Here is a 10,114-nt window from a genome sequence, read left to right as displayed (position 1 = left end):
TGTGTCTATGGTGAAGGGGCCAACTAGAGTGAGGGTGGAGAAGGAGAGTGGAAAACAATCAAATACAACACAGGCCTCACAGAGACTGATAGTTTCAGGGATAAGATAAGCTCTGCGCATACAAGGGGCAAAAATAAAGTTATAAAGAAAAGTGAGTGCTCTTTCCTCTGGGGAAAAGGTTGGGACAAGATGCTCTGTGAGGAAGATAGACCCTAACACAGTCAATGACCACATCTGCCTTCTTTGGCAAGTCTGCCATTCCAACGTCTGTCAGTGTCTGATTCCTGTGAGTCACCCACTTGCCTTCCTTCACCACAGTTACTAGAAGCTTCTCTGTCAGCAAAACTACCCACTGCCCTACTGCTGTTTTACCTGTTCCTACCTACCAAGTCTCCTCTCTTTTCACCTTCAGAGTTCCCCAGCTCAGCCTTTAACCAGAAGAAAAGGAAGCTGTACCACAGCGTGTGAGTATTGGTTCTAACTTCAGAGAAACCTGACTTCAAATCCAGTATCCAGCAATCACTGCACGCACCCATACATATTATCTGCACATGCATGTAAGTGAGGGGGTTGTGGGTTTGCACGAAACATATAGCGTATGTGCGTTATTTTTGTGAAAATACAGCATGGTGTGACCTTGGGTAAATTGTATTCCCTGGGTAGTGCCAACAGTTAATGCGCTGGACTGCTAATCAAAAGGTTGGCATTTCCAGAACTAGATGATGCCCAAATGCCACTACCAACTATTCTGAAAGAGATCACATTAGACAGTCCTGAATAGAGTGGGAAGAAATGTGGAACAAGACTCAAAATAATAATAATAATAAGACTGGGCTTATTGGACAGAAAGAGACTGGAGGAACCTGAGACTACAGCCCTCGACCACCCTTCAGGTCTGAAATGGAACTCACCTAATTTTCAGCCAAGCAGTAGATGGATACATAGCGGGATATGCTCTCCAGAGGATGGGTGAGAATTCAAGATCAAAAGGGCAACATTCACCTAAGGACAAAATTCAGAAGGCTTGGGAAAGAGAACGGAATGGAAATAAGAACCACAGGGAGGAAGTGGGATAACTGTTCTAACATGGAGGGAACTGCAGTCATTAAGATGATACAAAGCATATGATTTGTTGAATGGAAAACTCATGATCTGCTCTGTAAACCTTCACTCAATTCACAATAAAAAGCTTCAATAATAATAATTAAAAGGTTGGGGTTTCAAGTCTACCTCAAGGTGTTTCAGAAGAAAGTCCTGAAGAGTTACCACTGAAAAATCAGCCATTGAAAATTCCAGGGAGTGCCATTCAACTCTGACACATACGGACCCACCGCAAGTCAGAATCTGTTCGATGGCAACTGGTTTGGGAGCAAATTATTTTATCTCTAGGTGCTTCATTTCCTTTAGTAGTAAAATATTCATAATTATACTTACCTCACAGCAGTGTTGTAAAAATTAAATTAGATAAAGTACAAAATTCATAACACAGAATAGTAGTTTCTTGCTTACTTTTTTGTTTTGCTTTGTTTTCATTTTTCTCATATTTGTTTTTGTCTTATTTTACCGAGGTAAGTATATGTGTAACAAAACATTTGCCATTTTAACCTTTTTTATATGTCTAGTTCAGTGGCATTAATTACATTTATCATGTTAAACCATCAATAATGATTTTGTGTGTATGTGTGTGTGGTTTTGTTTGTGGCAAATTCTGGAAGGGATACGTAGCAGCTAAGGCCTGGATCCTCATTCCAGTTTAGATGGTGTGACATTCAGCCTTCACTCTTCGTTTCCTGTTTCCCAGACCCTGATCCAGCCTCCTCTGTTTTCCCTGCCCCTGGCCCTTGGGCTCTGCTTGGGTACGATATGCTTGCACCACCAGCTCCCCTCTCTAATGCAAGCCTATAGATTGATCCTATAGTTGAAGGTCACTGTGATTCAGAACGCGTCTCAAGCCTTCAGTTACAGTTTCCCCTTTGACTGCCTGCATTCCTCTTGTTCTAAAGAAGAAAGCCTAACACTCCAATGCTGACTATTTTTCTCCTTAAAATGCTAAAAGGAGATGAACACAGTGGAGACTGAGCTCTAAATCTGAATTCTCCCTTCTGTGATGAGACTGGAAAGCAATTTATCACAGTAATGATTGCTGATTCCAGAGCGTTAGTGACTGATGGCCATGCTACCTGGAGCTTGTCTGCCTGGCTCTCTCTTTTCAATAACCTCATATGCATGCAAAAGCTGGACAGTGAATAAGGAAGACCATAGAAGAATGGATGCCTTAGGGTTATGGTGTTGGAGGAGAATATTGAAAGTGCCATGGGCTGCCAAATGAACCAATAGATCCATTTTGGAGGAAGTGCAGACAGAGTGCTCCTTGGAGGCCAAGATGGCCAAACTTCATCTCTCATACTTTGGACATATTGTCAGGAGGGAGCAGTCACTGGAGAAGGACATCATGTTTGGTAAGGTGGAGGGTCAGAGAAAAAGAGTAAGACCCCCAATGAGATGGATTGGCCAAGTGGCAGCATCAATGGACTCAAGTGTGGTAACAGTAGTGAGGTTGGTCCAGGATCGGGCAGTGTTTTGTTCTGCTGTGCATAGGGTCACTATGGGTCGGTACTGACTCAATGGCACCTAACAACAACAACAACTAGTGCAGAGTGCTGGTGGATGGGGTGGTTAAAGGCTATGAGGTGAGGAGAAAAGCAAGCCTGTTTCCAACTTTTAGAATGTTCTCTAAATCCAGTGAAAGTGTCGGTATAAGAAGAGGAGAGAACACATCAGGAAACACACAAGGAGAAGACCAGGTGAAGATAGAGGCAGAGATTTTAGTGACATGTCTGCAAGCCACAGAATTAGCATCAACCACACTTGGGAGTCGGGTTGGTAACCTCAAGGTCAGCAGTTCGAAACTACCAGAGGTTCCGCAGGAGAAAAATGAGGCTTTCTGCCCCCGTAAAGATTTACAGCCTCGGAAAACCTATGCAAGGTTGCTATGAGTCAGAACCAACTCCACAGTAGCAGCATCACCACCACCACCACCAGAAACTAGGAGAGAGGCAAGGAACAAATTCTCCCTCAGAACCCCCAGAAGGAACCAATGGTTATGTTCCAAAGAAGGAAATTTGAACACCTTTATTTTGGACTTTTGTTCTCCACAACTATGGAAGAATACATTTCTCTTGTTTTAAATCTCCAAGTTTGTGGTAAATGGTTACGGCAGTCACAGGAAATGAATACAAGAGAATTCGGCAGAAGGGTTCAGGGGTATTCAGCCTCCTTGGTCCTAAAGTGCCATGATAGTATCTCCTAGTTCAATGGCCCAAGCTGCAGTATCTCCAACACCTCCTAGTAGAGCCTCTTGAGAAGGTAGAGAAGCCATTACATAATCCCCCAAATCTCTTTCTCATAACCATCCAAGCACACACAACCCTAACTTCATTTGTCCGCTGCACCCACTCAGTGTGGATGTCAGGCCAACCCCAAGAAGTACACCCTCTTTTCTTTACTGCCATGTCTCCTCACATCACTGGCCTCAGCTTTTTTGATCCCTTTGCCCAGATGTCCTCCTGAGATGCTCTGTGTAATTGTTCACCAAGAGTCCCTTTCCTGCCTGAGCTCCCAGCAGCCCATTTCTCATCCAGGCCTGCCCATCACAGAAAACTACCAGTACCTACGGGAAGCAAGGAATTAACTACTCTGTGCAAGATTTATAAAACAAACAAACAAACAGAAACCTCTGTCATTGAGTTGATTCCAACTCATAGCAACACTATATTGGGTTTCCTAGGAGCAACTGGTGAGTTTGAACCACCAAACTTGAAATTCAAACCAACCTATGGTCTAGTGCTCCACACCAGGGTGTAAGAGAAGTCAAATCAATATAACCAAGATCCCACGTTGCAAATAGGGAACCCCAAAGAGTCCTTAAAGCTAGGTAACCATGTGAAAAAGGTACTCTTTTGTCCAATGTCTCCAGTCCCTTCAATTAAGGTTCTTAGGATAAGTCCCTTCTTTTAAATGGGTTATATGTGTTTGTGTGATACAAAGGGGCTGAAGCTGGGGCTCCCTACTGGCAATCCACAAAACTAAACTGCTAATTAGTAACAAGCCTGGGACTCCTGAGTCACTCTCTCCCTTCCCCACTCCCCACACACATTCCATTCCTTCTCACTGGACACTTTGCTCCCCTTATAATCAGTCCTTAGCCACCTACAGGGGCATTAAGTTTGTCACATTCTTGAAGCTGTCTTACCCTTTCTCAGACTTGGGTGTGTGTGGCTGTGGGTTGTGGGATACTTAAGAGCCAGTCTTCTCTAGGACAGGATTATAGAGATCAGAGTAGAACTGAGACAAGGAGAAAAGAGGTTCCAGAAATCAAGATTAAACGTGACCACTTATTGACTGAAATCTTGTGACCGAATTCCTAAGGAATGTTGCAGCCTGCTCCCCTCCTTACATAAGAAATTGTAAAGATGCACCGGACATGCCCAGGGCACATGGCTGAGCAGCCGCGTGCTGGGACATGCCATTAAGAAAGACCACCCATAAAAAGTCTGTGTTTTATGGGACTTGCCATTAAGGAAGACCACCCATAAAAGTTCTGCATTTTTACTTATGAGATATTTTATAGGTTGGATTGGTTTACCTAGTACCTTAAGGCATAATTTTAAAGGACAAACCTTTTGCTGGGGTAAAAGAGAATGCCAACCCCTGGGAGGAATCTGAATTAGGGTCCCAACAAAAAATGCATGCTCAACATCCTAGAATAAGGTCTGTCTGCTTTTCCCAGAGGTCTTTGCGATGGAATCCATCTTGAAGAGATGATACTCATGTACCCAATTAGCATTGTTCAGGAAGTGGTATGGTGTTAAGCATAGCATTAAACTTTCCCAGTCTCCTCTTGCAAGCCTCTTTCCTATAATAAATCTTGGCTCATTTGGAAACTCTTCCTCACCCGAAAGCAAGACCCCTCACTTGAAGGGCAGAGATGCAGTTGGTACTTCTTATAACAGAACCATGACTACCAGGTGCAGGAAGGAAGGGGAAAGAGGGAATTTTTTGTTTAGCTAAAACTGAGTTTCATTCAAGAGGATGGAAAATATGGCAATGATGTTGGTGATGGTTATACAACAAGATTGACATAATTGGTTTCATGGAACTGTACAAATGAAAAATGGTGAGTTGGCAAATGTTGTGTTATGCACATTTTTACAACAACAGTCTTTTTTTGTTCTCCTGGGTAAACTAGCAGCTCTGTTGCTTGCTTGGAGAATCAAAAAGAGAATGGTAGACAGCTATACTTTTCCTTCAAACTTGGGTGCAGATGGGGAGATGCTGAGTTAAGAGGTGAGCCTGTGCCCTAAAGCCTTGTTCTGGAGGATGCTCAGGCCAGAGGGAGCAGCTGGGGATGCAAGAATGGGAGTGACCATATTAGAGAAGAGCTTAGGAGTGATTGAATAGAAGAGACAGATGTGTTGGTGCAACCAAGGGTAAGGAGGCAGAGTGAACCTGCCCTTAGAATCTTTGGGTCCCCAGATAAAAAGCCAAGCAGGTGTTGACAATCACATCCAGGAAGGTGTGGGCCGTTAGGTGTGGGAGGGAGACAGGAAGGGCCAGATTCAGGAAGCAAAGGATCATGGCCATAGCATCCATCTGTTTCATTTTTCAAATCTTCTGCTTCATCACCCTTCCCACCTCACCACACCCCCAAGCATGTGTCAGACTGTTTGATTTGGGAAGATGGCCCAGGAGCATGACTGTCTTCCTCCCACCCATAGCTGGTCAGAGCCTGTGTCAGACTGGAAGCCTGGCTCTTCACTCTTAGCATAGTAGCACATGGGCCCTGCAATCCTCTTCAGTTCTGTCCTCTTCTCTTCTGTCCTCCCTTCCACCTGCTCTCTAAATATATTCAACGTCCTGACAAGGAAGCCCAGCTCCAAGAGCCTAGCTAGAGGCCCCTTCCCTGGTCAAGGGTGGGCTGTGTGGACACCATTCAAGTTTAATGACAGAATGGAGTCTTTGGATGGCGCATACGGTTACACACTGGACTACTCATCCAAATGTTGGTGGTTTGAACTCTCTCAGAGGTGCCCCAGAAAAAGAAAGACTTGGCGGTCTGCTTTTTCTCTCTCACATACACATATTTGCTATCATTGTTAACCACTTAATGTATGAACATATAACATTTTTTTGTATTTCTCTCATTTAGATTTTCATTCAATGACTAACACAAAGAGGGTAAAGCAGATTCTAATTGCTACAAACTTTCTTCACAGTAAATAAAGAGCAATTGGAAATTTTAAAAAGGTGACAGCCATTGACAACCCAGAGGAACTCCATGAGTCCAAGTCAACTCGATGACAACTGGAAAAAAATATAAGTTTAATGGCAAGATAGGACAGCATTCGGGCTAATTGGCCTGAATACACGTACAAAATATCTTCAGATCCTCCATGACTCCCAAGTAAAAGAAAGTGTAGTACCCAATATAAGAAACAAGGGACCAAACATGGAGCTAATGAGATCCAGACACCTAAACATTAGGAAAGACCCTGGGGGCTGTCAAGAATTACTGGACATGGTCCTTGCTAGTTCTCTGGAGAGCTGGTTTGGGGGCACGTGCTGTGGGCATGTTCACTTGGAAGGGGAACTTGCAGTAGGGGAAAGAGTTGCACTAATTGTTAATAAATATCTTTTGTGCTTAATGAACAGCCTCAGTTTTCCGCCTCCGACTTAGTTCAGGCTCCAGCTCTCTAGGAATGGAGTAGTCCCAAGGATAAGTGGGTGTGGGGGGAAGGGGAGACACCCACTCCTCCTTGCCCTGCCAGTCTCTTTCCTCTAAGGTAGAGAACAGAGAGTCTGGGTCTCTTGCTTTCCTGGGCTGGTTCTCAGAGATGCAGAGGTAAAAAAGGAAAGTGGATGGCAGAGGAAGACAAGAACCTCTGTGGAGAAAGGAGAGTCAAGAGATATCTGGTTCCTCTGGAAGCAGGTTTTGAAGCCCCAGCTCTTGCTTCCCCTTATCTGAAGGGCTCCCCAGTTCCCTCCCTGCTGCCTGTGTTCCCTCCCCCCTTTCCTGTGGGCTAGGGAGGGAACACACTGGGACTGGCTCAACATTTTATCCTGAGCTATTTTGAGGGGGAAGAAGGAGGATGAAGCTGAGTGGTAGAGCCAAATCACTCCTCTCTCTCTGGTTCCCACCGCTCTCCCCCACCCATGTTTTGGGGTTGCCAAGGAGACTGCACAGCCTATCTGCAGACTCTCTTTTGTTCCTGTTGTGACCAGGAAACTTTCTAAGGCCAATTCAGTGGGAACACTAACAGAGCCCAAGTCCGTCTGCAAGGAGAGGCCACGCTGTCTTGAAGCCTCCCGCTGATGCCCTCCCACACAGCTTACACACACATACATATACATTTGGACCACCCACACACACTCCCAGTCTCCAATCACCCAGTTGAACTAACGGGAGGAGAGAAAAATGACAAACAAATAAGGGGAAAAAATCCCCCAATACATTTCCCTCCCCACCCCACCCCACCCCACCCCCTCCCCGACCCTCAACAGAGCCATATGCCCACACTGCCTCTATTCTCCTTGCTTCTGAGACCTGAGGATTTGGCTAAGTTGTGGTGTTCCAGGCAGCTCACCCACTCCTACAGCATGCTGCTTGCTACCTTAGACTTAGCTGGTCCAGAGAGCCAACAAGTCCAGGCTACCTTAGGGGATAGGTCCTAGGAAGCAGGAAACGACTCCTGAGAAGTCAGAAGAATCTTAGGGACGGGAGTATGGAGGCATGACCTGGAATTTCTGTGGGGGGAGTCAAAGGAGGGCTCTGTGACCTTGGGACAGTCACTTAAAGATGCTGTTCAATATAACTCTCTGGGAGAGAGGATATCAGCCACGGGCTCTCCAGATGTCCTAGGAATGAACTGAGAGTCTAAGAAGGAAGAGGGATCAACTAAAAAAAAAAAGAGTTGTTGTTGTTATTAGGTGCCATCCACTTGGTTTCAACTCAGCAACCCTATGCACAACAGAGTGAAACACTGTCCAGTTCTGTGCCATTCTCAAAATCATTGTTTTTACACTTGAACCCATGTCAGCTGCCACTGTGCCAATCGATCTCATTGGGGGTCTTCCTCTTTTCCACGGACCTTCCACTTTACCAAGCATGATATCCTTCTCCAGGGACTGTCCTTCTGATAATATGTCCAAGTATGAAATATGAAATCTGGCCATCCTGGCTTGTAAGGAGCATTCTGGCTGCACTTCTTCCAACACAGATTTGTTTGTTCTTCTGGCAGTCCATGCTACTTTTAATATTCTTCTCAACACTACAATTCAAATGAATAGATTCTTCTGTGGTCTTCCTTATTCACTGTCCAATTTTCACATGCATATGAGGTTATTGAAAATATCACAGCTTGGGTCAGGCGCACCCTCAAATTGACATCTTGGCTCTTCAACACTTTAAAGGGTCTTATGCAGCAGATTTGCCTAATGCACTAAGTCATTGACTTCTCTACTACTGCTTCCATGAGTGTTGATAGTGAATCCAAAAAAAAAATGAAGTCTCTGACAACTTCAATATTTTCTCCATTTATCATGATGTTATTTATTGGCCCAGTGGTGAGGATTTTTGTTTTCTTTACATTGACATGCAACCAATAATGTGATCTTCATCAGTAAATCCTCTTCACTTTCAGCAGGCAAGTTTGCATCATCTGAATATTGAAGGTTGCTAATGAGTCTTCCTCCAGTCCTGATGCCATGTTCTTCTTCATATAAACCAGCTTCTCAGATTATTTGCTTAGCAAACAGGTTGAATAAAGTATGGTGAAAGAATATGATCCTGGCACACACCTTTCCTGATTTTGAATCAATAAGTGCCCCCTTGTTCTGTTCTACTCACGGCCTCTTGGTGTGTGTACAGGTTCCTCATGAGTACAATTAAGTGTTCTGGAATACTCATTCTTCCAAATGTTTTCCATAGCTTGTCATGATTCACATAGTGAAAAGCCTTTGCATAGTCCATAAAGCATAGGTAAACATCTTTCTGGTATTCTCTGCTTTCAGCCAAGATCTATCTGTTGTCAACAATGATGTCCCTTGTTCCACATTCTCTTCTGAAACTAGCTTGAATCTCTGGTCGTTCCTTGTCAATATAATGTTGCTGCCATTTTTAAATTATCTTAAGCAAAATTTTACTTGCATGTGATATTAATAATATTGTCAGATTATTTCTTCATTCTTTTGGGTCACCTCTCTTTGGAACGGGCACAAAAATATGGATCTCTTCCAATCAGTTGGTCAGGTAGATATCTTCCAAATTTCTTGGCTTAGATGAGTGAGTGCCTCCAGTGCTGCATCAGTTTGTTGAAAGATTTCAGTTTGTAGACCATCAATTCCCAGAACCTTGTTTTTTGCCAATACCTTCAAAGTACCTTGAGCTTCTCCCTTCAGTACCATTGACTCTTGATCATATGCTACTTCTTGAAATGGTTGTAAAATTGACCATGTTGTAGCTTTTCTGTAATTTCAAAGTTCCAGAAGTAAGAGTGAGGTCCTTATACAAGAGAACTTTCCAGTGAGGTGAGCTGTCCAGCCAAAGCACAAGCTCCTACACCAAATGGTGAACTTTCCACTACTGCCCACCTCTATGGGGAAACATGCAAATGGACCCCTGCCCATCTTCCCAGTCTTGTCCTCCATCCTCAACATGCCCCCGCACTCCAGCAGCTACATCCTGCCAGCCTTTCCCAAAGCTGTACCAACTCTCACTTCCCTGCTTCCTCCTGGCTCTTTCCAGTTTGGAGCAGCCAGGGAACTTGGTTGCAAACGTCTGAACTCAACTCTCACTAATTTAAGCAGTCAAGGATAATCTATTCCTCTCCCCCTCCTTTCCTTAGCTGCAGCAGACTCAGCCACATCTTCTGTTTCTTTGTCAGGATTTATGTTCCAGCCCTTGGCCCTAACCCCTGCTCTGCCTACTTCCTCTGTTCCTTCGCCCCATGGGCTCCTCCTATGTACCTTCCTTCTTCTCATTTGCTTCTACTGTAAGGAGCTCTCGAAACCCTCCCATATTCTGGTGGCTCAAGAGTTGATGAAAGGGATGAAGCAG

The sequence above is a fragment of the Chrysochloris asiatica genome, unplaced genomic scaffold (genome assembly GCF_000296735.1).
Source record: "Chrysochloris asiatica unplaced genomic scaffold, ChrAsi1.0 scaffold00009, whole genome shotgun sequence".
In the NCBI taxonomy this organism is placed as follows: Eukaryota; Metazoa; Chordata; class Mammalia; order Afrosoricida; family Chrysochloridae; genus Chrysochloris; species Chrysochloris asiatica.
This window is presented reverse-complemented; position numbering follows the sequence as displayed.